At 41.8% G+C, this 27,526-nt stretch overlaps 1 protein-coding gene across 13 annotated transcripts in view; it reads left to right on the top strand.

Moving 5' to 3' along the window:
- The window catches only part of TLN2 (talin 2), a 421,164-nt gene that overhangs the window by 161,143 nt on the left and 232,495 nt on the right, over positions 1-27,526 (top strand). For 9 of the 13 annotated variants that reach the window (XM_059699497.1, XM_059699515.1, XM_059699545.1 and 6 more), the window contains one exon: positions 13,182-13,256. The gene's annotated coding sequence lies outside the window, so the exon portion shown is untranslated. Of the gene's footprint in view, positions 1-803; positions 886-4,662; positions 4,682-13,181; positions 13,257-27,526 lie in introns of those variants that run through there. The other 4 variants (XM_059699520.1, XM_059699511.1, XM_059699507.1 and 1 more) reach the window with 2 other exon arrangements.

Below are 27,526 nucleotides of genomic sequence, written 5' to 3'. Positions count from 1 at the left end.
ACATTTTCACCTAAACTTGGTGAAAGGCTTTTAAAAAGCACAATTATTTAGTGTGTGTGTGTGTGTGTGTGTGTGTGTGTGTGTGTGTAATTAACACTTGACATTTTTGCTTAATTGAGGTATAATCATTGTTCATAAGAACTTTAATTTGTATATATTTGAATATTTCTTAAATCGGGACCCATCAACACTATATTATATTACAATGTGGTTTATAACCCATGGTGTTTTATAATAGAAGAAATATGTGGTTGTAGATGTAAAATTATTACACTATGGTAGATCCTAATTCTGACTGCGCCGTGGAAATAGTTCTGTTTCACCCCCCCCCCCCCCCCCCCGCAGTGGTCCTTTTCTTCTTTCTAAAAATGTACAGATGCAGTTTCCTTTAGTCTTTTGTTACCCTTGGCCCCAGTTCCTATAAATAGGGAGTGAGCCCACGAGAAAATTGAGGATTCTGGTGTCTTGTTCTAGTGTTTCTGAAAGGAATGGCCAGTTATTTGGTTTCTAATTTTGGGGGCTAACACACTTTTGTGAAATTCAATAAAAATAAAATATTTTTTTTGGAAAAAAGACATACAAAATAGACTTTAAAAAAATTTAATTTGATCATCATAAATAACTTTGTCAAATTGCTATAAAATTTTCCAAATGTTTGCTTGCAGTTTCTGTACTTGTATTATTGCAGACCAATCAGGAACTGGCTGTGGGCAGCGCACACACCCTTTGGGTAGCACTGGGCCAGATAATGGAGGTTTTACTTCATCAGTTTTCATGGAGTCATTTTTTTTTTTTTAAACCAGGTTCTTCTCCCTTATTCTGATCCCTGCTGGCTATTATGAAAAGGCAGCTGGAAGCACCCTGAAGGTCCACCATCCCTCAGAGGTCAGGTGTAATGTTTGACTTTCCCTTTTTCAAAAGTCAGTGTTGAATCCTCAATTCATCAGATGCTCATTATTTCATCCACTGGAAATGGATAGGCAGGTGAATGGCTCTCCTCCCAGTTTATGGAGCAGCCCCCACCCTCCTTCCTCTTGTAGCAGAAATGTGGGTTTGAATATTTTCTCAGCTGCATATTGAAATTCTAACACCTAAGGTTGTAACAGCCAGAATAAATTTTATCACATTCTGATTGTGAGATTAAAAATATTTATTGGGGCCTGGGCCAGTGTGGGTCAGTGGTTAGAGCATCAGCCTGTGCACTGAGGGATTGCAGGTTTGATCCCTGGTCCAGGGGGCATGTATCTGGGTTGCAATTCACTCCCTGCCCCTGGTTGGGGCACGTGAAAAGCAATGGAAGAAATAACTTCAGGTGAGGATTAATAAAAAAAAAAATAGTAAATAAAAATATAGATTGTGAGTCGCTTTTTTAATAGCCTAGCAGTTAAACATTTTGACTCTCAGTCTGAAGGGGTCTATCTGGTGGTTATGTGATCTTTTATGCTCAAGGTAGCCATGAGTGTCTTCCTGGAACACTAAAATTAAATATTTAAATCTTAATGGAATTGGCAGGAACCGTTAGAGGAGGCATACAAAATAATTCAAAAAAGAAGTCCAAGAGGATTGTAGCTCTAGGGTTGACATCAAATAGCTCCAGTTATGGTGGGTTGACATCAAACACATTTAGGCTGTTGTGGAAAGGAATTAGAATCTGGAGAAGCATCGTACTGGAACTATAATACGAGACACATATTTTAAATTCTCTAGTAGCTGCATTTTAAAAAGGTGAAATTCATTTAAATATATTTTTTCAAAGTTTGAACATTTCAAAATTTAAAAGATATTATTGAGGTATTTTACTTTTTTTTTTTTTTTTTTGGTATTAAGTCTTTGAAATCTGTGGACTTGGCACTCTGTGCATATCTCCATTCGGATTAGCCGCATTTCAAGTGCTCTCCAGTCACACATGGCTAGTGGCTTTAACATTGGGTAGGATGGACATAGAGGACCCAAGTCCACAGTGAGGTAGGTAATTTGAACAATTCCCAAGTAGCTTTATATTTAAATTATGATTTGGTCCAAAATAATTTTAAATGATTTCATGGTTACCTTAGCGAGGACAGCAGTGGGCCCTCTGGGAAGACACCCCCTCCACTCAGGCCTCTCGCCACCTGCATTTTTTTTTCTTTTTAATACAAGGGTAATAGGGAGGAGACCTGTTCCTGAAGAAGACTTTGCTATTTGAATATGTATTTATTCATTCTGTTTTTGATAAAGAGCAAGTGGAGTCAAAGTTACTCTGGGTAGTGAAGCTGGTGCTGGGAATGACACGGAAATCGAACAGGGAAGTAGAAAGTCCTAGTCATGCCCAAGCAAACCAGCTGGGGAGCCTCAGAGCCCTCAGGCCCCTGGGTTCCTCCTTGAAGCAGAGGTCTCGGGGATGGGTGGGCAATGTCCTGCCTGCAGCCAGCCAGCTCCTGTGCTCCAGGAACCCTAACTCTTCCCTGCTGAGTCGGTCCTGGGTCACCTGCATCCTGTGTGCAATGGGAAACGGAGATGGAGGTGGTCGTAACTGTATTTTATAGACATAGAATTTTACCTTTTTCCAAGTGAAAGCAGCTTTATTATACATTTTCTGATTAAAAATACTAGCTTCATAACATATTTATATTGAAACTAAGGTCCAGTGCACAAAATTCGTGTAAGAGTAGGTCTTCACAGCTGCAGCGGCTGCCTTGATCCCTCCCTCACAGCTGGGGACAGCTGCCTGGATCCCTCCCTTACAGCTGGGGGCAGCTGCCTGGATCCCTCCCTGGCAGATAGAGGGTAGGGAGGGTAGCGGGGGGCTGCCTGGATCCCTGCCTTGCAGCCGCAAGGGCTGCCTCAATCCCGCCGCTGCAGCCCCGGTTTCATCACAGAAGGACGTCTGGAAGGATGTCCGGTCTAATTACCATATTACACTTATTATTATAGATTATTATTATAGATGGTATACTGTCTGATATTTGCTTCAAAATAATCTCCAGTGAAGACTAGGGAAGAAGTAAGAGGGAGGCCTGGATGAAGCAAGACTGGTTATCAGTTGATCATTGAAGCTGGATGAGTACTTTAAGGTTCATTATAATGTTCCCTATATTTTGTACATATCAGGATGTTTTAAAAGAACGTTTTAAGTATTTATATGGTGAATGAAGTTGTGAAGAAAAGTTGTGAAACCCTATCACCTGAAGGTAACTTGGCCATTAACTAGAAAGCATTATTTTAAAACCATCTCTTGGCTATTTCATACTGTGAACATGCCTAGAAGGAATAAGGGAAGGAGTGTCTTACCTTGCTCTCACTGAGATTTTGTGCCAGTTAGAGAGCCGAACGATCACACATGGGGAGGAGAAAAAGGTCGGTATCTGTTGCAAGCATATTTTACCCCAGGTCTTTACTGAAGTTAGGGAGGTGTTCCAGCCTTTTATGGGGTGAAGTGAGGCTCAGAGGACCCGCATTGCTCATGTTCACCCAGCTAGAGTGTAAGGGGACCAGCATGCTACTGGCTTCGGGTGACCCAGCAGTAGGCTCTGTGCTGGGCACTTGAGTATGCCTTACCTGTTGTTGTCATGTGGAACCAGCATTAGAAGGTCTACAGCATGATATAATGAATTGCCATGTTCTGCAGAAATCTACATGACCCAAGAAAATTCAGGGAATGGCAAGAGAAGGGGCAACCATGGGAAGGGAGGCTGCTTGGAAAAGGGGAATCTTGTAATGACAGATTGGGGACAGAAAGAAGGAGACATGGCTAAGGAGAATGAATATTTCAAAATGTCCTGAGAGGAGGAGGAAGTTTCAGTGACAAAAGAACTGTTTGTTGGGTGTGTAGGGGATTCAATTTTGAATGAAATGTATCAAAACCATTGACTGGATGAGGAAAGAGAAGAAGGATTTAGCCTTTTGGAAAACATACCAGGTGGCAATTTATGAAGATAAGATTGCACATAGTAAGAGATACTATGGCAGCAAAATTGCTCTTGAAAGAGGAGCTTTGAAGGATACACTAGCTGCTAATCAGAATCAAGTGATGACAGGTCCTCATTTATAAAAAATAAGTCCCTGATTTGCACATGATGTATACCTGAGTAGCTCATTTGTCCTTGATTAGCCAAACCATCTTCCCACAGGACCCTGTGTTCTTGTTTGTGATATCTGTTTCAGAGTCTGATAGAATTTCATGGTGCTCCTGGATTCTTTCTTGCCATTGCTTTTATGTGGTCATGTGTTAGTTCACAGCACTCAGGCAGCCAGGCTCTGGGCAGTGGTTCTCAACCTCTGGCCCTTTAAATACAGTTCCTCATGTTGTGACCCAACCATAAAATTATTTTCGTTGCTACTTCATAACTGTAATGTTGGTACTGTTATGAATCGTAATGTAAATATCTGATATGCAGGATGGTCTTAGGCGACCCCTGTGAAAGGGTCTTCCAACCGCCAAAGGGGTCGCGACCCACAGGTTGAGAACTGCTGCTCTAGGGGCTGGAGGAGGGAGCCCTGATGCACACTCACAGGGGGTTAACATGTCTCCTCAACAGGATGCCTGCTCCCTCTCCTGGCTGCAGTCCCGGGGCATTCCATTACAGGTGATGCATTTCCCACTGGTCAGGGAAACCAGGTGGTTCACCCCTTGAGGAAGTCATATTCTCTCCGCATGATCTTTGGCTGGATAGTTTCTTTCACCGTAGGAGCAGTTCTCCAGGTACTGGCATGGGGGAGTAGCCTTCACATTCAAGGTGGAGGTGGTAGTGAGAATAGAAGTGGAGGATGTAACTTCTCAGGGTTGTTCTAGCAGGTTGGAGGTCTGCATGGGCAGCCGCTGTTCGACCTGATGACTCTGGTATATGCAAGTGATGGTTCTAGCTGGCCACGAGGACCTCAGGCCCTCCATCGCTGCTTCCTAGAGCCAAGCCCACCTTGTCTCACTCGAAGCTTCTCCTCAGGCTCTGCCCTGCAAAGACAGGGCCCCATGAGGAGGTTCTCTGGCTTCGGTGTCTGGGGGGCTCCTGCATTGCTGTATCTCACCCTTCACTTCTTTCTCTTTCTTTCCTTCTCTCTCTCTCTTTCATTTTTTGTTTTTGTTTTTAGAGAGAAAAGGAGAGAGACAGAAACTTCCATGTGAGAGCAGAACACCTGCCTCCTGCACGCCCCCTACTGGGGGATTAAGCTCACAACCCTGACTGTGCCCTGACTGGGAATCAAACCAGTAACCTTTTGGTGCACAGGACGACGCCCAACCAACTGAGCCACACTGGCCCGGGTTCACCCTTCACTTCTTGCTCATGTTTTTTGAATGGAATTTTTAACATTTTGTTTGTTTATAATTTTTAAGATTTTGTTTTTAAAGCAGTTTTAGATTCAAAACAAAATTGAGCAGAAAGTATGGACAGTTCCCATACGCCCATTTTCCAAACATGCAAAGCCTCCCCACTGTCGACATTCCACATCTAAGTGGTGCATTTGTTACAATTGATGTACTTACATTGACACAGCATCATCACGCCGTCTGTAGTTTGCAGCGCGGCTCACTCCTGGTGTTGTACATTACTGTGTATGGGTTTGGACAAATACATCATGACAATTGTGCAGAAAGGCCATTTTAGGCATAGGAGACTAGAGGTCAAAGGCCACTGCAGGGGAAGAACTCAGAGGGTGCATGGTTCAAGGAGTGCTGACTCGGTGCTGCTGGGGCACAGGATGCTGGGGCAGGGCAGGTGGGAGGTAAGGCAGCAGTCCTGGTTATCCTTGGGAGCCAAGGATACAACTCAGCCGACTCCCTAGCCTGTGTGCTCCAGTGGTGGAGGGAGCTGGCACACCGCTGGGACTGGGCCGGAAAGCTGCAATAGATGGAAATATAGCCCAAGCAAAACTTGAGGACTGCAAATAGGAACACCCTGGCCACTACCTGCTTTGTAGGAGGCATGGCGGTGGGGAAAATCTATTTCATTGACTTTTCCGAATGACCAAATTCGAGCAGTATTTCCTTGTTCTTCTCACCCCCTTCCCTTAAACAAACAACTGTTGCAAATTTTTCTAAAATGTGTTGTCAGATTTTCATAGTGAATTGAGTTTAGCAAAAAACATTTTTATTAGTTCATTTGACGATGTTGCAACATCTCAGGGTTTTTTGGTTTGTTTTTTGTTAACCCTCACCCGAGGATATTTTTTCCATTGCTTTTCAGAGAGAATGGAAAGGAGGAAGGGAGGGGGAGAGAGAGGAGAAGGAGAAATATAGATTGGGTTGCCTCCGGCATGCGCCCCGACCTTGGCTGGGGATCGAACCTGCGACCCTTTGGTGCAAGGGTCAACGCTCTAACCACTGATCAACATTGGCCAGGGCTCTCAGGGTTATTTTAAACATTATGTTCAGAATATTCAAATTAATGGTATAGATTATTTCTTGATATCTGTATTCCATGCTTAGTTGCCTTTTGCAGCAAACTGGTGATAAAAGCTTATTTGTGTATAGTTGCTTTCTAGAAGATAAATGTGTTTCTTCTTCCTTCTCCCAAAGGAGAACTGCTGTGTAGTTCTGATTAATTGAAATTCCTAGTCTTTTGAATGTTAGTTAATTTGGCTTTTATTGAAAATAATTGGCTGTAATAATGTACTGAATATGGTACTAGGTCTAGAGACAGAAATTTCCTTCTAACCCAGAAGTCATAAGAAGAAATACCTTTGTGTGCGTGTGTGTGGGGGGGGGGGGGGGGGGGAGGGGGTAGTGGTGGTGGAGTTGCAAAGGATGGGAGATTATGATGGGAGTGAAATAGAAAAAATAACACTTTTTGAGAAAAAGAAAGATGAATTGCTTTAGAATGAGCATTTCAAAATCAACTTAAAAGACTGTAGAATATATATTTTGGCCAGTTTATAAAATGAGTTAATGATACACCTACATAAACTTATTTATTGATTCCTTTATTCACATCTTCAAATATTTATGGGGCATTCTTGTACCCACACTGTTTTAGGGCTGGGGCTGTCCTGTACTAAGTACAGTTCCTGTTCTCATGAAGCTTACATTCTAGTCACCCACATTGCGTTTTATTATAAGTGTGTTTAAAATTTTGAGGGAAGGGAAACTGAGGTATAGAACAAGGAGGAATTACAGCATCTCTGTTTTCCCAGGTGTGAAAAACATATAAAGACGGAGCGAAGTAAGGCGGTGTAGTTCTATCATTTCTCTTGTCCTCCTCATAAACCAGTTCGCACTACTTTGTGCTAACATGGCACCACTGACTGAGCTCTTAGGGCAGCGGTTCTCAACCTGTGGGTCGCGACCCCTTTGGGGGTCGAACGACCCTTTCACAGGGGTCGCCTAAGACCATTGGAAAACACATATATATAATTACATATTGTTTTTGTGATTAATCACTATGCTTTAATTATGTTCAATTTGTAACAATGAAAATACATCCTGCATACCAGATATTTACATTACGATTCATAACAGTAGCAAAATTACAGTTATGAAGTAGCAACGAAAATAATGTTATGGTTGAGGGTCACCACAACACGAGGAAACTGTATTAAAGGGTCGCGGCATTAGGAAGGTTGAGAACCACTGTCTTAGGGGCTTTGGGCTAAGTTATGTAATTGTGAATGTAGTGGGACACAGTGAGCCTTCAATACTCTTTTGCACAAAAGAACTAATTATAAACATTATTTTTTTCCCCCCAAAGTGATGTGTGTGGCACTTGTCCCAAGACATAGACCCTGAAAGTAAAGAAATCTGTACACATAAGGCAGGAGCCATTATTCATCATCAACATTATCATACTGAAGTGTCTAAAATGTTCTGCCTTAAAGAAACTCCTTAATTTTGTTTGAACCAGCATTTCCCACATTTATAAGAGAATTTATTTTTTTATTATTATTTTTGCCTGTAACACCTCCTAATTCCTCCTTAGCTGGAATGCTGCCTTGAGAGGACTCCAGAGGGGTCTCTGGCGCTCTTCTCCTGGCCCTGCAAAGGCTAAGGTGGCATATTACTTCTCACCTCCGAAGGCCTTGGGCTTTGGTGCTTCAAGCTTGTGCTTTGTTGAGCTTCCTTTGGGCCCAGTTCCTAGCACCCAGCTTCTAGCTGGGAAATCAGGAAACAGAAGCCAGGAAATGAGAATTGGACGTTTCCCCTTGGAATCAGAGAGCTTCAGACCTAGCAGAGCTGGATAGCAATCGTTCAGCTGTACTAGCACTTTCAGTGGGAAATTTCTCAAGGTTTCTGAAAAAATACCATTTACCATTGGCAAATGGTAGAAGTTGGAGAAAATTGGGAGAATTTTGTTTTAAAAATTCTTCCTGTTTTCTCTCTTTGGTTCTTTCTATCTTTATCCACTGAAGCACTAGCTGGTTTATTTCTTTCCTTATTAGATTTTATGGTTTCGAGGGATTAGTAATATGTCAAACGTTAATGATAACTTCAAGCTAAGAATGGTATTCTTGGCTTATTGATTTAGCTAAATTTAGTGGATTATTTTTTCTGCTTCAATTGGCCTTATGTTACAAAAGCACTGTTGTTAACTTTGGGCAGCAAAATCCCTTGAGATGATGCCCACATGGGCCGATCTTCTGATTTTTATGCTTGTGCAGATGGTGTTAGGGCAAAGCTCAAATGTGGTGTTGCACCCTTCCCTGCCTTTTGAAGAAATCTTGGGGCAAATGTGTTTTTGGTTGCTTGGGACCTGTACCACAATGTGAGATTTCAGCCACATGCCTCATGCAGGCCCTGTATAGCGCCAGACCCCTTGCTGCCTCGGGCTCCCTTCAGCTTGGCCCCTCATTACTGTGGGGATCATGCTAAGTGAAGTGTGGAAATCAAGAGTCCATAACACCCTTACTGCGAGGAAGTGTCTTGTGTGTTCTTAATCACATTATTTTTTTCTCTCTTCAATATGGTTAAGATGATAGTTGATAGTAGATGTACCATTTACTGGATACTTACTGGGCTCCAGGCACTGTGTTAAGAACTTAGCCTATACTCTCTCATTTCCACATCTGAAATAGTTGAGTGTTACCATCTTTGTTCTGGTGGCGAGTGATCTGGGACTCTGAGAAGTGTGTTTAAGCTTCCCAAGCAAGTAGGAGGTGACCTGGGATGCAGAAGTAAAGTCCCGCCCTAATGTCCTGGTGTTGATGATAGGTGTTTTAGCCAATAGCTTTTGGTGTTTTTTTGGTCACATCTATGCTTCTTGAAATACTCCAGAAAAGGTACAGTGTGGGAGCTGCCAAATGATTTATTCTTTGATGGTCTGGAGAAGGCTACTCTAATTTAAGGCAAGGTTCTTTTAACAAACTCCTGGAACCTTCTATTTAATTGGAAGGGTCATGTTTAAAATAAGCATTGTAAGTATTAACTATTCTACACAGGGACATATTCTGTCCCCGGGTTCTGTAGGCAGCAAACAATGGGCTGCTTCATCCCTGCTCCCACTGAGCTGGAGCTAAACAAGACCGTGTTTGACTGTTGAGCACTCTTCATTGTTTTAGGTACATTATCTCCTTTTATCCTCACTCCAGCCCTTTTGCTGGGCATTCCTACAGAGGAGGAGACTGAGGTACAGAGAGGCTAATGCACCCCGAGCCCAAATGACTGGTAAATGACAGAACCAGGATCAATCATTTTACTTTTAACCATTGTGTTATTGCCTCCCCTAAATGCAGTGTTTGGTCTCATAAATCCTAATACATCTCAGCCTCAAATATGGACTTGACTGGCTCCCCATCCATCTATTGAGAAAGATCCCCTTGAACTGAGGAGGGGTCAGAACAGAGGGTTGGCCCTAGTAGCCTTGTCTGAGTTATGCTCTGGAGACAGAGATACTTTAAGCCTCATGATTGCTCCTCTCTGAAATTGGTAGTGGTTCTTGTCCATTTTCCATCACCATCGAGGGAGATTTTGAGGGGCAGGGAGAGCCCCCAGGAGGTGACAGGGGATTAACTAGATTTGTACTTTACATCAACACACCTAGAGAGGGATTTGTACATCCACAAGGATTATGGTTCTTTAACAAGGTTTGTAATTATGGTGTTATGAGGATTCATGTATGACATGGAACTTCAGAACCTATAAAAATAGGACAATGTGAAAAATATATTTGTTTGCTAGAGATAAATTGAGTATAAAGGGCCCCATTATGGGAATACATTTCTGTATTTTATAGTCCAAATAGAAATAAAAAAGCTCTTCACATATAAATATAACCCAATAAAAATAAATCTGTGGAGTGGTTAAGAATATTATAATGGAGAATATTTTAACCATAGAAATGGTTCATCTGGACAAGTATGTCCCTTTTGTTCTTATTATTCAAATACTCTTTTCACCAATTCTCTTATTAGTCAAGAAGGAGTTTGGCTGTCTCTTGAAATAGTTTTTTGCCTTTGTTATACTAGCTTTGTGCTTCTTGCTTCAATTACTTCATCTGTAGTTGTAAACAGTACATGACATTGTAAATCTTCATTAATGTGATGATAGGATCAGTTCATCTGTTTTCGGATGGGATGGAATGCTTGAGAAGGTGGAAAATAAAAAGTAGCACTGTATTACTGGTTCTCCTTTGGTCACAAGTAACAGATTAACTTGAGCTAGCTTAAGTAAAAAGAGAATTATAATAAGGATACAAGTATGTCTTAGGAACTCTAAGGCAATGATGAAGTGGCCCTGGGGAGTGAATAGGACCCACAGATCAGGAAGGGAACTCTGTAATCAGCGTTCTTTCCAAGCACATGTGTGACACAAACCTTACTAAAGTAAGAGAAGGAAAATAGAAATCTATGCAGTTTATCACTTTACATTTGAGCATGAGATTTAAAAATAGCTCAATTGTATTCTTTGGAAAAAAATTCAGGTTCATTACATGAAATTCTACAGTATAAACAAACTAAAAATTCTCTAAAATTCTGATAATCAGGGCTAATCATAACTATTTTGATAAACATTCTTCTAGACATCCAGGAAAACACACACACACACACACACACACACACACACCTGCACACACACACGCACAAATGGAATCAACTGTTTACAGTCATTTGCCTGTTTTATTCACTCAGAAGTATATCATAGATGCCTTTTCATAACAATACATATAGACCTGTGAACGCTGCATCCTTTTGCAGCTACGGTTCAAGGTCTGGAGAAGGGGCTGCACACAAATGGATACACTAGACAAGGCATATAAACTTAGAAGGCATGGGGGAGCCAGGTGGAGACCTTACTCTCTAGCAGAGAGGCTCTCTGAATTCTCGGACCCATTAGCTTTTATTTACTAGAATACACATTTGCCCTTTAGCAAAGCAAACAGGCATATCAAAGGTAAAGTTTGGTAAACAGTAAAATGATGATCAGATTAGGGCCTTGGTCAGCGGCTCCCGAGCCACATGTGGCTCTTTGGCCCCTTGAGTGTGGCTCTTCCTAAGCCTTAGGAGTACCCTAATTAAGTTAATAACAATGTACCTACTTACATAGTTTAAGTTTAAAAAATTTGGCTCTCAAAAGAAATTTCAATCGTTGTACTGTTGATATTTGGCTCTGTTGACTAATGAGTTTGCCGACCACTGTGTTAGGGGATTGCCTTCAGCCATTCACCCAAAAGCATATTATGCTGATTTTCAGCCTTTGCTGAACATCAAAGTTCATGAGCCTTCCAGCAGACTTCTTGCATCATTATGCTAACTAGTTGTTGGTCTTAGCCTCTGGCAACCTCCATGATTTTCAGTGTCTATGTAGTTTATTTAACATGTCTATTTGTGGACCTTTAGGACATTTATTTACTTATTTTCTCATAATTATAAACAATTCTATGTATATCAGTTTTTCTACTTTGAGTAACTTATTTAGAAATAGAATTGCCGGGTCAAAGAGTATGCTATTTTACATGCTGACATAATTGCTTAAGTGGCTACATTATGAGATATGTCTATAACATTGGCTATTGTCAATCTTTGGTAAGTGTCAGTTTGACAGGTGCTAAATAAGTCTCAGTGTTCTAGAGTTGAATTTTTTCATTATTAATATAGTTGAGTAAACTTTCTTATAGAAAGTTTTTTAATTTGCTTTGTCCGTTTTGAGGGGAGTATTAATTTACTTACTGGTTTTTAAAACATTTTTTGCATAAGAATAGCAACGTTTTATAAATTTCTTATATAACTATTTTACCTACTGTCTTATTTTACCTTTTGACCAAAATATAAGTGTTCTCATTTTTACTTTTGATTTGTTTTTACCATTCATATATTTGAGATATTAAAAAATGTACTCAGCCAAATATCTCAATCCTCTAATAGTTTCAGATTTTAATGTCATGATGTCATGTTTAAAAAGAAAGGCCCTTTCTAGCCCTATATTATAAAACCATTCATCTATGTATTCTTCTAGTATTCATCTCATTCTATTTTGAGCTTATTTTTATCATAAGTATGAAGAGAGATCTATATTTTTCCTTCCTCCTAAAGAGCAAACCAACACCATTTATTAACTAGTCTCACATGCCTACCTACACAGATCTGATTATATAGGGATAGCTCTATATCTGGATGTTTACTCTGTTTCATTGATTCATCTGTGCTCTCACTCAGACTGTGCTTATTAGCTGTGGCTGGCTTTTTGTTGATTCCTACAATTGATTATGGTGATTCTCTGCTTCAGATTGGGTTTCTGTGGAATAAGGTGTTAAATAGTCAGTTTTCAGTTCCTCAGAGAACTGGGGATGAAGTGGGAACAGTTGAAGCAAGAAAGGACCCCTTCACAGACGTGCTAAAGGAACTAAGTAGGGAAAAAGCGAACAAGACCAGAAGAGCTCATGTAGGTTAATTTGCAATGCCTGGGATTTTTGTTTTAAACCTTGGTGGGGGCAGGGAGGGCAATGTATATATCTGGTCTTTGTTTAAATTCAAAGCCATTAAGCATTTCTACTACAGGGAAGAAAATAATGAAATAATGTGTTTTGCCTCTTTGCCAACAGTAACATAATTTTGGTCTTCGAAATAAGTGTCCTGGGACCTTAATTCCCTGTTGGTAAAGAATATCCCCAGCCCATGTGTTGCAGCGGAAATTCATTGTTTCCTGAGTTATTTCCCTTCATGATTAGTGAGGCGAGGAGAAGTGGGGGAATGACCAAATGTATAGATTGAGATTTTTTTCCCCAAACACTGATGTCTGTAACATTACTTGATTCTGATGGCTTTTATTATTATTTTAGTTATTGCTGCTGAAGGCTTTCTGATGCTTCAGGATATATTCAGGGAAATCGACTCTCCATAAACTGAGAATTCAGGTGAGTCCTTTAAAAAAGATATAGCCTTTCATTCTTATCCATTGGCCACCCCTGGCATTGGTAAAGTTTGATAAAGTGTTAAAATATCATCACTTATACTCTCTTGTTTGATTTTTACCAGGGTTCTGTAAGGCCGGAGTGTACTTGCCCGGTCTTATTACTTCCATTTCAATTTAATACTCGACCTGGTAGTTGGTTGGTGGGGTAATGGTGGGCGGTTATAAGAGGGGGTGAGTAGCTGGTTTTTTACTTCATTGTATGAATTCTCATTTATTCACATATGTTTGCTTCATAAACCCCCCTTTTTGAAAGTGCTGGGTAAGGAAGTAATGTAGAAACTTCCAGTAGTATTTGCACTGAAACTGCATGGTAGTTCCCGGAGCTCTCCAGGGATGGCGTGCGATTGCGCTAGCACAGCGGTTCTCAACCTGTGGGCCACGACCCCTTTGGGGGTCGAACGACCCTTTCACAGGGGTCGCCTAAGACCATCGGAAAACACATATATAATTACATACTGTTTTTGTGATTAATCACTATGCTTTAATTATGTTCAATTTTTAACAATGAAATTGGGGGTCACCACAACATGAGGAACTGTATTAAAGGGTCGAGGCATTAGGAAGGTTGAGAACCACTGCCCTAGCGTGAGGTAAAGTGGACTTTGGTGATAGAGTATTGGCTTTTCCCTCTGCTTGTCCTGGTTGTGGCTGCATGATCTCAAGCAGTGTGTAGGAGATAACAAGGGCAGGGAAGGCAGGCCTCGACTGAAGTCTGCCAGGTGAAAAAGGATCGGCTTCTACTCTCAAAGCCGGTGTCCTGGCACACCAGCTGTGCCAATTCTGTATTTGACCAGCTGCACAGCTGAGGACAGATTACTTAATCTGCTGGTCTCCATAAAATGTATAGGCTGGCCCAGCCTAGTTGTTTCCATGCTTATAGATTTTGTAGAAGAGGGGAAAAAATTCAGGACCAATGTTTCCTATATTTGGGGTGGCTATTTATAAACATAGTTGATGATTATTAAAGCTGAATGAGTACATGAGGGTTTATTACCTATTTGCATACTGTTCTATTTTGTGTTTAAAATTTTTCATAATTAAAGGTTTATTTTAAAAAATAAGTACCATCTACTAACATCATTTCATGAGAGAAGAAATATTTTAACACGTATGCGGGAAACGTATTTATACGTTTTACGTTGACTGGTAGCGTTGACTGGTAGTAGAGCGTGGGACATGTATTAATACGTTTTTTATAGACTAGTGGTAGAATGCGGGTAACGTATAAATACGTAAACTAAAGTTATCGTAATTTTACTGAACGTTGCCATTTGCGAAAAAAATTAGCAAAAATGGCCCGCACCACCTGTTAGCCCATGATAAAAACTACCCGCAAACAATGTGTTAATACTAAAAAAGTAGGCTGTCATAAATTGTCTTTAGGCTGTATGTATTTAGCATGATGAAAACACCCTTCTTTTCCTGCTTCTTTGTCCTGTCTCTGCTGACCAGTTAGCTGTGAACTAGCCAGAACTGGCGTGAGGGCTGGCATTTGGGAAATATTGGGGTATATGACTGCTAAGGAGTCGTCTGCCTCTAAAACGGTGTCATTCTTCTGTAACTGGAAAGGGATGTACTCTAGTTATATATATATCAGCTATTTCCAGAAAATGCCGTTGACAGCTAGCATGCTGGAACTAAGAGAGGTCAGAGGTCAAGCAGAAGATGAGGGATTGTTCTGTTGGGAAACCCAAATAAAAGTGGCTCATTCATGTGAACATTAAATTTAGCTGTGAGCCACCTTGCAGTCGATGCAAAAATGAAAACTGACAGCAAAGAATAGAGAATCTTCCCTTTACACCATTGTAGGCCACCTCTGGTGAGGTGGTATTTCACATATTAGTGTCTGCCTGTGGTGTGGGGATGTGGAGGGCTAGGGGTGAGGTGGGCTGAATGTCCATCTCTAGGGAGACCCATCCAAAACCGAGTGCAAGGAGCACAAAGCTGGGATGGAGGGGTGGAGGTCATAGGCAAGAGATCGGAGACATGGGGAAGGGCAGAGGAAAGGAGCTGTCCTGCCTCGGGATCCTCTGTGGATGTCCTTTGAGAACCTGCGGAAGATGGTAGGTGGTCTGGTCTGGCTGAAGGGCTTGGGCACAGTGTATAGGAAACAGAAACATAAGCCTTTCCCAAGTTTTCCGATCTGTGAGGAGCATGTCGGGTGGATTTCTATGCTGTGGGTCTGTACAGAACTGAAAACTAGCCTTCCCTTGTATTTCTCCCTGGGGATGTGTGTGAGCTGTAGGGTGGGTGGAGGACAGAGGCGATAATGGGCTAAATTATTAGGACAGTAAAATGATGTGAGGGAGGAGCAACCATACCTCCTATTCCAAAATGCCTGCCTAATCCTGGCTGCTTCTGAAAGTTCTGTGACGTTCTACCAGGGTCTACATCGATTGGAATATAGTGGTCCAGTCCTTTAGAATTCCTCCCTGAACCATTTCTGGCTTTTGTTTGTTTTACATGCCTACTTTCTGGGGAACTCACAGGAAATTTGGCAGACTTACCTGGTTGCTTTCCCTCTATCAACCAACTCCGGGTTCACCCTCTGGTTTATATGCTTCAGTTGGGTTGCTTCACCGGGGGGGGTGGGTGTTATTTATCTCACTACCCATTTTTTGGAAGAAATGATGTCAACAACAGAAACGTTTGTCTTAAAATTATAGGAATATGAGAGATTACCTGAAATCTTGACTTTTCTGAAAGTGTCTAAAGACATGAATAAATGCTAGCAGGAGCTTTTATTTTGACATAAACCAGAGGAAGGGAATTGCTTTAAGGGATTTGAGCCAGTCCAAGTCTGAATAAAATTTAATGAATGAACAATGTAATCAATCAATCATGTTCTGAGCCTTTCAGAAGGCCAGGCCATGCTTGGTAAGATCGTGTAGGGATGAGCAATTACGAATTTGAGACAACCATGCTTCGGGGGAATAAACATGATGCTTTAAAGGGTTGCCTGTCGGCATATGAGAGAGTGTGCGCATGAATAAGTAGAGGGAGGTGGGGGTATATGATAAATGACTTGTTTTGCATTTTGCTTAATGACTTGTGGCATAGTCCAGATTTGAAAATAAATGCAATATTCTGAACTTATCTCCATTTTCCTTGCAGGCTTGTAAGAAAAATATTTAAAACTCGATTTTAAATGAAAAGCATTGTTTTAGGCTCTCTGGGAATTTTTAGTTCCCACTGTTGTTTAGGGAAGCTATTGACCCCATAAAAACTTAAAGCACAATCTACATAGCTGTTTGTCATTCTATATCGGTCACTTAAAGGCAATGGCGTCAGTAAAGATAAGTTGTTCCTTGGTTACTTTTCTCCATAAAAAAATACAATCCGCAATGCACTGGTGCCTTCCTGCCATGTTCCATTAGCTGAATTCTTTGGCTTGCTCTGCTTGCTAACTGTAAGCACTGCCACTTGCTCCCCCACTGCTGGCTCTATGAGTGGCTGGGAGTCCTAATTAGCATCGTGCTAATTAGCATCATCTCCTTGATCAGGGTTCCCAGACATGTGCCAGGCCCTCACTCTGCTGTCTGTGCTTGGTAAATGTTTCAGAACAACAACAATAACACGTTCCAGATTGTTTCTCATAATTAAACTTAACCATGGGCATAATAGAATGTGCTGTTTCCTTGAGCTTTTAGGGTATTTATGCTTATAGTTTTTTTTTTTTTCCCCAATGTTAAAAAGCCCTCCTGAAGAACTCAAGATTTGAGCCTTTTCTGTCTAATAATTGATTGGATTTCATAGACTCAAATGTTCTAGAATGCTCATCCCTGCATTTAACTCTTCCACTATGGAATGTGAAACTTTCGGAACCACTTTTTTTTCTCTTTTTTTTCCTGTGAAGTCCCATATTCTGAGGACCTAGGATGATCATCAGAGCCATTTTATTCTGTTTACAACAAGTCAGAATTGGACAGCTTTTCAGAGCCATAAAATGGCTAGTGCACTTGTAGAGTTTAAACATGACTTGACTAAGATTAAAATAAAGTAAATACACTGGAAGTCCAGCTGCAGTGGTCTCCCCACAGCACTGTAAGGCCTGATAAAACTTGAGTAAAATCCTACTGATCTAAACAATCGTGTTATCAAGGATCTTTTATTTAAAAGAATATCAGTCAAAGTCAAGTATGCAAGGTCACTTCAAACCCCCCCCCCCCCCAGCTTATAGATCATCCTTTGCTGCTTTAGTGGGGATTTCCACATGTATAAATGTAATGCTTAGGGCAACATTTCTCACTTTATCGGATTTAAAGGCACTTCTGTGGTATCTTGTTGTGATCACTGATTAGCATCCCTGTCTCCCTTCCTCTCTGCACTGATTCACTGTCCGTCTTTCCTTGTGCCCTCAGATGACACATGCAGCCTCTTTTTGTTTTCTCCTAGAGACACTCCCCTCCCCCCTCCCATTAATAGACAGAAAAGGCTCAAATCTTGGGCAGCTGTATGTTTAATTTTATATGTTCTTTAATCTGGTAACGTCTTCTAGGATTTACCTGTAACTTGATTCTGAATGTTAAAACCAAGAAGCAGCATGTATGTACTCTGTTATGGGTAGGTAACTGCTGTTCCTATGGCAGCCAAATGGTGTGGTGGGATTACCTTCCTTCCTCTCTCTGAGTCTCTTGCCCTCACACCTGGGCCCCTCTGCGGACTGTGTTTGAATGGATTCTCCCTTTCACGGGTCACCAGCTGCCGTGAACGAAGCCTCAACATTTCCTAGACTCTGTCTTCCCATCTCACCTAGAACCCACTTTATTTTCCCACAGCCCCTCCTCCTCCACCTTCAGCCAGAACATTTTGATTTCCGAGTGCTGCCTGCCTCTAAGTAAGTGCTGATGGCCAGGAGAAGCTGTGACTACTGTTAGAAGAGCGACCTCAGGCCCTGGTGTCTCTGAAGGGGCAGCAGCCTGGTCTTTGAAATTCGCCATCATTCACTGAGGCCCTGATGTGTTAGCACCTAGGCTCTGAAGCCTGGTGCCTGCTGCAGGCCTCATACCAGCCTCATACCAGAATGGAACAGATGTTGTCATTCACACGCTGGACACCAAGATGTTGAGATCCGGATCCGAGGCCTCCACTGGGAAGTGCCTCTTAGGCCTTGGGGCTGCTTGGGGCGCGGTGCCAGCTGTGGTTTCACAGGTTAGAAAAGACTTCTGTCTTCAGAACCTGTTACTTTCCTCGGTAGACCTTCATCTTTCCCCAGAAAAGTGCTGCTGATCTAGGAAATTCGGCTCCGCTTCATTCCCCATCACCTCCTCTGTGGCTGCTGTGTGGCCAGCAGCTCATGGTACCGAATTCTGTGACTGGCAATGGGAATACCCTCACCTGCGTCGTGTTCCCTTTGCGAGTCTGACGTGAGGAATGGGGCTCCCTACTCAGCCCTGCTGGTAGGTTGGAAAGGTGCTTTGTCAGTGGTGGTTGCTGATCCAGATGTTTTCTTAGAGCCTCCAGTATGTGTGTGAGTCAGGTACATCGGATTATCTTAATATGCGGTGTGTTTTGGTAGTTATTTTAGAGGGAAGGTTGGAAAAACAATCAAGTTTTACTTTTCACACTTCCTTTTCTCTCACGAATGCAGTGGTCTGCATACGTCTTCTGGTGTAAGTGACTATTATGGCAGTGACCAGATGGACGGCAGGTGCCCTGGGCAGGTGGATCCCTCATGCAGCGTTGGCGTTTTCCCCTCTCCGGGCTGCTCCCTCCTCACTATGCAGACCCCATGGAAGCTTTGGCAGTGGAAGCAGCAGTCTCTCCATGAACTTATCTCCCAGTGGGTGGCAGCGGTTGGGGTCCCTCTTTGTTATGTCCGTTAGGACAGGGCGGCAGTGTTAACATGTGCTGCCTCGGTGCAAGTAGTGCTTAGTCTCCAAACATCTGACCTCTTTCCTCAAATAAGTATTGAATGAAAGGGCACTCTTCAGAGATGGGCCTCACTTCCTTCTGGAGGAGGTATCTGGCCTTAGTGAGGTCACGGCTTAATGAATAGATAGGGGTCAGTATTTACAGTGGTGACTAGGGTGCTGATCCACATTTAAAGTTGATCATGATAAGCCGTCCAAAGTAACCTACCGTCATCTTGCCACGATTAATTCTGATGTGGCGATTTTTTATTTTCATATTTGTTGATTGCTTGTAAGGTTAGGAAAGAGTGCTGAGCAGAGAAGTAATCCGTGTGAGACATTTTTGGTTCCATTATACAAAGATCGCTGATCCTCATAGAAGCCCAGTGACACTTGGGCACAAGTGATTTCGAGGGACAAATGTATTAGGACAATTTAAATCTTGGTCAACATTTTATTCTACACCTGAAAAGTAGCTTCATATAAAAGGTTCTATAAAAGGAAGACTTTTATAAAACCCAGTCCCTCAGCGAGAGAAGGAAATAAATGAAGTTTAAAAAGTCAGTCTTGTCTCTGGACCCTAAGTGTTCCCACCAGACATTATATATTCTTTCATTTCTTTGCCTCTAAGCAGTGAATCAGGACGCAGTCTCCCCTGCAGGAGACGGTGCAGCTCCAGGATGCTCGATTAATTCTGCTGTCCCTTTGGGAAGGTTGATGCAGGCGCGGGGGACAGCGGTGGGAGTGAGGCTCTTGCCCCCTCTGTCCACTCTTCTCAGAAGCTGGGACTCAGAGGAAGCACATTCAATACCCTGCACTAGGAAGCACTGACATAAACATGGACACCGGAGGCTATAATGACATGGCCTTGTTCTGTTTTTGTCTACACATTTCCAGAGAGACCGCAGTATCTATGGTGAATGAGCAGAAGAGATTAAATTTAGAGAAAGAAGTGGGTATTTCTAATGAGTAGAGCAGGCCTTTGAAAGAAAGTAATATTTATTTCTGGGTTAGTTGATGTACGTTTTAGGGGTCTGAGGTGCGCTGTTTAGGGCTAGTGGGGACTTGGCTCCTTCCAAGATGAGCAAAATTTCATTCTTTACTTGGGAGTGAACTTCTCAATTAAGCACTTAAGGCAAAAATTTCATATAAACACAGTTGCTCGTGACTATCCTTTAAGAAGATGTCACACTAGCTAGACGCAATTATCCTATCTCCCAGTCGGTTCAACACAGTGGGCTTTTCTCAAAACTTAGGAATAGCTTGCTGCTAAGTAGTCGGCTCCTGTATTTAAGGGACACATTGTAAATAATAGGAGAACTCTTGGCATCCAGATAGGACCCCAGGAGGCACTTAGAAACTGAGCAAGCCCAGGGATCTGTAAATTCTTACATCCTTGCCATGGTCATTGTGGGACTTACATGCTCATTGAGAGGAATGGGAGAGGGGCTGCCTGCCAGATTGTTATTACGGAAACTTTCAAACACGTTTAAAGGTGAAGAGAATTACATGGTGACTACATACCCATTACTCAGATTCAATGCTAAATAATTCTTAGCCAGTCTTATTTCATCGATACATCCTGTTCTTTTCCTACCAATTGTTTTTAAGTGCATCTTTGCTATTTTATTTTTCCTCGGTTATTATTTCAGTATATGGCTCTCAAAGGACTAAAAACGTATCTAACTACCTTATCACACCAAAAACATAAAAATTACCAGTACTTCCTTAATGTCATTAAGTATCAAATTCATGTTAAAATTTCATCAATTGCCTTATAGTACTTCTTTTTTAAAAAATATTTTTATTGATTTTAGAGAGGAAGGGAAAGGGGAGAGAGAGATAGAAACATCAATGATGAAAGAGAATCATTGATCGGCTGCCTCCTGCACACCCCACACTGGGGATCAAACCTGCAACCTGGGCATGCGCCCTGACCAGGAATCGAACCGTGACCTTCTGGTTCATAGGTTGACGCTCAACCACTGAGCTATGCCGGCTGGGCTATTGTGCTTCTTTTTAAGTTTCTTTGAGTCAGGATCCAAACAAAGTTTACACATTGCAATGGATTGATGTCTCTAACCCCTTTTTAATCTACAGGTTCCCCTTCTGTATCCCCCGGCCACCCCACCCCTACTCTTGTGATTTGTTTGTTGAAGAACGTGAGTTGTTTGTCCTTTTAGAGCAGAGATTCTCAAATAGGGAGGAGCACCTTCCCCCATCTAGGGACACTTGGCATGTCTGGAGACATTTTTTGTTGTCACCACTGGGGATTGCTACTGGCATCTAGTGAGTAGAGGACAAGGATGCTGCTAAAAATCCTACAGAACACAGGACATCTCCTCACAACAAAGGATTCTCTGGCCCAAAATGTCCATAGCGCTGAGGTTAACAAAACTATGCTGTAGAGTTTTCCAGTCTGGGTTTTCACGATGGCTTCTTTGATGATACCATTTTACATGTTTCTCTGTTCTTTGTGTTTTCTGTGATTTATTACTTATATCTCCAGTAGTCAGATTCAGATCTGGGTTTGTTTGTTTTTCCTCCAAGGCTACATACATCACAGGCAGACAGCGTATTTTCATTAAAAAATACATACTGGTCACTGATGATTATTGCCTCAACCCTTTAATTTATTAGTGATTGTAAAAACATGATATTACAATTCTATCATTCCTTCCTTGTTTATATACAAGAATACTTACGTAAAAATAAATTTAACCTCAACTATTTGTTTACCCTGAGGTTCATGTAGGAAAGTCGGGACAAATGCTTGATACTTTCCCTTTATTTTCAAAACAACGAGTTCCCTAGCAGCATCCTCTAAAAGTGATCACTGAGGTTTTATTTATTTATTTATTATTTATTTGGCTTGTGTTTTCTTCTTCTTTTCAATGTAAATATAATTGATGCATTTCAATTAAATATTCTTATTGATACTGGAATTGTCACATATTTGACCAGTAGAAGCTAATTCAAGTGACTTGTGGAAACAAATTCCTAGTCCTTTTGACATGACTTGTGTTTTTGCATTTTTCTGTACTTTGTGGCCAACAAAATGTTACAGGATTGTCTTATCCATTTCTTATTTCAGACTTAGAGTCATCATTTCTTTAAGAAGCCCTGGTTTCTTTGAGTGTTTAGAGGCACAATATAGAAATTAGGAATGTTTATAACTACTGGATTTATCATTGTTTCTAGATCTTAGTGGATCAAACTAAGGAATATACATGTATGTTTGTATGTACAGAGCAGAGATAAAACCGATTATTAGTTCATACTAATACTTCCAGGTGAAATTCAGGTATATAGCACAGTAATACAGGACTTTTACTAGCTTCCACCCAGAATCCCAGTTCAGTAATACTATCATAGTTTTGTATCTGCTTTATCGTATATATAGACACAACAAACTCTGTTTTAAAGACATTTGGAATAGTTTTTCTATGTGATTGTGTCTCCAACTGGATACACAGTTAAGCTCATTGATTTCATTTTATTTTCTGTTTTTAGAGATTCTCACTTTAAATTTATATTTAAATAATTTTACACAATATTGTCAAGGTTTCAAAGCCTCATCTATAACATAAGGCATAATCAGATCTATTTGCTTTGACCCCAGTTCTCTCTCCATTCTGTTTTCTCCCTCACCATTAGGTAGCAATTGAAAAAAAAATATATCCTTGTGTCCTATGCTTATATCCTTTTATAATGCATAAGCAAATGTATGCTGCCGGTCATTTGGGCGTTTGTTATCTTTTACCGTTAGAAATAGTGCTGTGGAGAATAGGATTGGGCACTCTTAAAATCATTTTTCTTTTTAACCTCATAGAAGTTAAGTGTATGTATGATGTGATTCCTTTCATGAAGGGCGAGAAGGAAGTCTGCATGCCGCTGAGACTGAACAGAGCTTTGGAGCAGGAAACAGAGGGAGCATGTCTGGGAGAGATGGAGATGAGCATTTCAGTGGAAGAAAATAGGGCTTAGGAAGGTTGGTTAGATCCAGGTTTCCGTGACCTGCATTGCCAGGCCCAGGGCTGTGGCTTTCGCATTCCAGTCCAGGAGTTAGCAATCTTTTCCGGTAAAGGACCCAGTCGTAAATATTTTTAGGTTACTGTCTGTGTTGCAACTACTCAGCTCTGCTGTTGGAGTGCAAAAGGCAGCCATAGACAATTTATAATTAAGCGAGGGGGCCCGTGTTCCAATAAACCAGATTTATGGACACAAATATGAATTTCAAGATTTTCATTTATCATGAAATATAATTATTTTTTCAATTATTTTCTCTTCAACCATTTAAACATGTAAAAACCATTCTTAGTCTGTGGACCATCACTTGCCAAACTCTGCTCTGGGCTTTTGGGAGACATAGGAAGTTCAACACAGGAAAGCCTCGCCCAGAAGGACCGTCACAGTGGGTTAAACAGGCCGTTGTCAGCGGGAACGGGCCCAGGTTCAAGAGGCTGCTGATGGTCACAATGGGGATGTAGTTGGAAGGTGGCTGAATAGGAGTGGATTTCTTTTCTTTTTTTCTGTACGGCCTGCGATTGGAGAATTATTGGACAGCATAGAAGCATTACGTTGTTGGTCATTCTTACTTTTAAAAGCTGTGCTCTATAATTTCCTACAAGTTAGACACAAAGAGAGAGCCAGACCCCCCATCGCACATGGTGTGGACTTGGGAAAAATCGCCTCATTCTTTGCTGCCTCCTTCTCCTCCCACCCTCATCCCCCATCAAGAAACCCAATATTGACCCCATTTGAACGGTGAGCCTTTTGTATGCACTGCCTTGTACACCTTGTTTCCTACGACATTTGCAGGCTAACGGTTGAGAAAACGGTATTTTGTTTGTGGGAGAAAAATCAAAGATGGTATCGATGAAAAATGCATTTTCATATAATGGAAATTATTAGGGCAACTTTTAAAATGTCACTGCAGATTCATGCAGACAACAAGGAGTGGAATACATTAGAAAGTAGGTCAAGTTCTCTCATGTTTATGAATGAGGTAAATTACAGTGTAGGTTTAGGTTTATAAAATTGTGTATACTACAGTTCATATGAATTACCCTTGCCCAAATGATATTAGACCAAAATATAATTAAAATAAATTGAGTTTGTTTCTTTGTCCTTTGCGGCTTAAGTATTTTATACCGAATATTTTATGAATTTAATAAACTAGGAAAAGTGATGAGCTTCTTGTTATTGCTCACATTTCCTGTATGAGACACAAAATCCACTCTAGGGAGTTAGAGCTAAAGTAGACTTAATCCAGGGGGCGAGTGCTTCCAGAACCCTTAGAAGGTTTCGAGGAATTGGCTCCAGGCTGAGCCTCCAGGACACCCCCACCCCCAGAATCATTTTCTCCTATGGAATGGGGAGAGGGGCTGTGGCTGCTGCTGTGGGAAGCTATTGAAGTAGGAACCCCGGGCTTGAGGTGCCAGCTCCTGCAATTCACCTCCTGCAAAGCAAAATCGCTTCTCTGGGATGCCCGGGCACTCTGCCCCTCTCCCCCATGGCTCAGTTCTAAATCAAAGTCGCCTGGGAGCCTGTCTCACTGGGAGGTTCTAAGTCACGTTGGGCACGATAGTGGCAAATACGTCTGGACAGTATGTAAGGCTTAGCTCTCTAGCCTCTTCATGCTACAGGGGAGCCAACACGCTGTGTTTGCCTCCGTTTCCAATTTCAGTAAACGCCACTTCACATGTGCATGCTGCTATAACCCCACCGCTGAGGGAGAGATCATCAGAATCTGCCTTCCTGGATACACGTGACACATTTTTTTAGACTTGTATAGTGGTAATAATAACTGGTGTAATACCAGTGTTACTAGTTAACGAGTATTAGTTGATAGTGTTAGTGATGGTAACGTGAAGGAAAGGTGCACCTGTGGTTTAATAGTAAAAGCTTTAGTGATTGTGGAATCCAGGCCTGGAGAACACATTTCATTTTCTCCGTGAAGAATGGTGAGTCCAAATATTGTCCCGACCATCCACTGCTTAAGCATGTATTGTGTTAATCCAGGTGTAACGTCAGTGATAAAGCATTCGCTTGCCGTTTATTACCGCTAACTTTCTCACTGTCAGATTCTTTTATGAGAGGAAAGTAGGCACCCTTTCTTCAGTCTGGGAAGGAACAATCACTCACAAGTGAGTAACTGGAAGTGGTACTTCAAACAGAAGGTCATTGACTTTGAAACAGGCAGACCTGGGTTCAAGTCCTAATTCCCTCATTTTCTAGATTTATACAGGTTTGCAAATTTTTTCTTTCCATACTTGTGTCTTCCGTGTTGAAGGGAGTTGGAAGTACCCTCCTCATAGTGCTGTAAAGCGATGCCCAGCACAGGCCTGGCACACAGCCAGTGCCCATGGTGGGCTGAGGCTGGCTGGCTGTGGTGGCGCCACCATCAGAGCTTGGAGGGCGCTGTGTCCTTTTCTCCTGTCCTGCTGAGTGTTCCATGCGGGGAGGCTGCTGTGTCTCTTCACAGCACTAATCTTCTCTCCTGCCGCCTGGGGCCCTTGGAGGCTGCTTTCTTTTGTGCCGTGGGCTTTCTCCGACCCTTCGAGCACCCCTGGATCCCTCCCAGACTTTCTCTTTCCTCCAGGGAAAAGACCTCTCTCAGTGCTTAATGGCGACGGAGCCATCATGGGGTCACAGACGTCGTGGTGGCTTTTTATTTGTCATGCAGACATCGGGACCTCCTTCTGAGGCTTGAAAGGCGGGTGGCCCCCTCCTTCCTAATTAGATTACTGACTCCATTTCAGTGATGGTTTTAAGCTAACATGGCCTTCATTCCATTGCCTTTGCATGTTTTTTTTTTCTTGACTCCATCTCTCCTTTGATTTCCCAGTGGTACCTAAAGTAAAGTGGGTGACAGAATTGGGAGCACATTGGAGGGTGCTGTGCCCTTTTTCATTCATTCATATATATATATATATATATATATATATATATATTAGTCCTTATCTGAGAATATTTTTCCGTTGATTTTTAGAGAGAGAGGGAGGAAGGAAGAGGAGGACAGAGAGAGGGACAGAGAGAGAAACATTGATATGAAAGAGACACATCGATTGGTTGCCTCCTGCACGCTGCCCTGACCCGGGCCAGGAATGGACCCTGCAAAGGAGGTAGGTGCCCTGTGCCCTTTGGTCCGAGGGCTGATGCTCTAATCACTGAGCAAAACAGGCCAGGACTTGGTCTATATTTTTTAGTAAACTCCAGAATGGCTGTAACTTAGTGGAGTTTTGGGGAAAATGTAACAAATAATGAACAAGAGGTTCTAAAAGATCCTTTCAGAGCATCATGTACCAACTGAGTTTCTGGGTATGTTCCCTGTTTAGTTTTTTATTTGTTAGGATTTTTTGATCCCTATGTGTAGCAGACCTGACTCCTCCGTTCTTTTGTGTGGGTCCCTGGGTAGGCCCACTATCCCTTTGAGTTTACTGTCTACACAGCCTGGGCAACGGGCCGCACACACATTAACTACAGTGGAATCGAGCTACGTGGCGGGTGACAGGGAGAACCACTCCCTGCTGACTGCAAGCAAGTATGTTGCCTTCTTTCTCTCTCATGTCTAACCTCAAGGACCTTGACCTTGAGCTGCTTATAATTTGTGCAAACTCTATCTGATATGTTTAACCCTTTGCCAATGATTTGAGTCTTAATCCTTTGCCAACGATTTGAGTCACGTGACTAATACTTTTGTATATTTGAAGATTTGAGTTTGCGTTAAATATTAAGTTGGCCTACCCTTCCTTAGATCTAATTGACTCATTTATTTACTCAGCAGTCGTTTATTGAACATCTATAAAGTGCCAGGCATTCTGCTGGATATTGGGAGCATTCTCTCATAGCAAGAAAGAAATGGGAAATATTGTAACAATGTTGGTGCAAAGGGTTTAAGATAGAGTTAGAGCCGATAAGTAGATTTTATGATATCTAGTAAAGGGTTTAGGCTTTCCCCCCACCAAGAACAGTAGGAGTCCATTAAACGGTTTAAGCCAGTGGTTCTCAACCTTCTGGCCCTTTAAATACAGTTCCTCATGTTGTGACCCAACCATAAAATTATTTTCGTTGCTACTTCATAACTGTAATGTTGCTACTGTTATGAATCGTCATGTAAATATCTGATATTCAGGATGGTCTTAGGCGACCTCTGTGAAAGGGTCGTTCGACCGCCAAGGGGTCGCGACCCACAGGTTGAGAACCGCTGGTTTAAGCTAAGTGGGATCTAGTCAGACATGAACTTGAGGAAGACGGCTGGCTGAGATGTGGTGTGTGTTCAAGAAAATGTGTGTTTTGGGGGGGGAAGTAGGGAAGCTGTTGCAATAATTTGGGCACAAGATGATGGTCTCCTTGA

This window comes from Myotis daubentonii, chromosome 1 (genome assembly GCF_963259705.1).
Source record: "Myotis daubentonii chromosome 1, mMyoDau2.1, whole genome shotgun sequence".
NCBI classification, from domain to species: domain Eukaryota; kingdom Metazoa; phylum Chordata; class Mammalia; order Chiroptera; family Vespertilionidae; genus Myotis; species Myotis daubentonii.
This window is presented reverse-complemented; position numbering and strand designations above follow the sequence as displayed.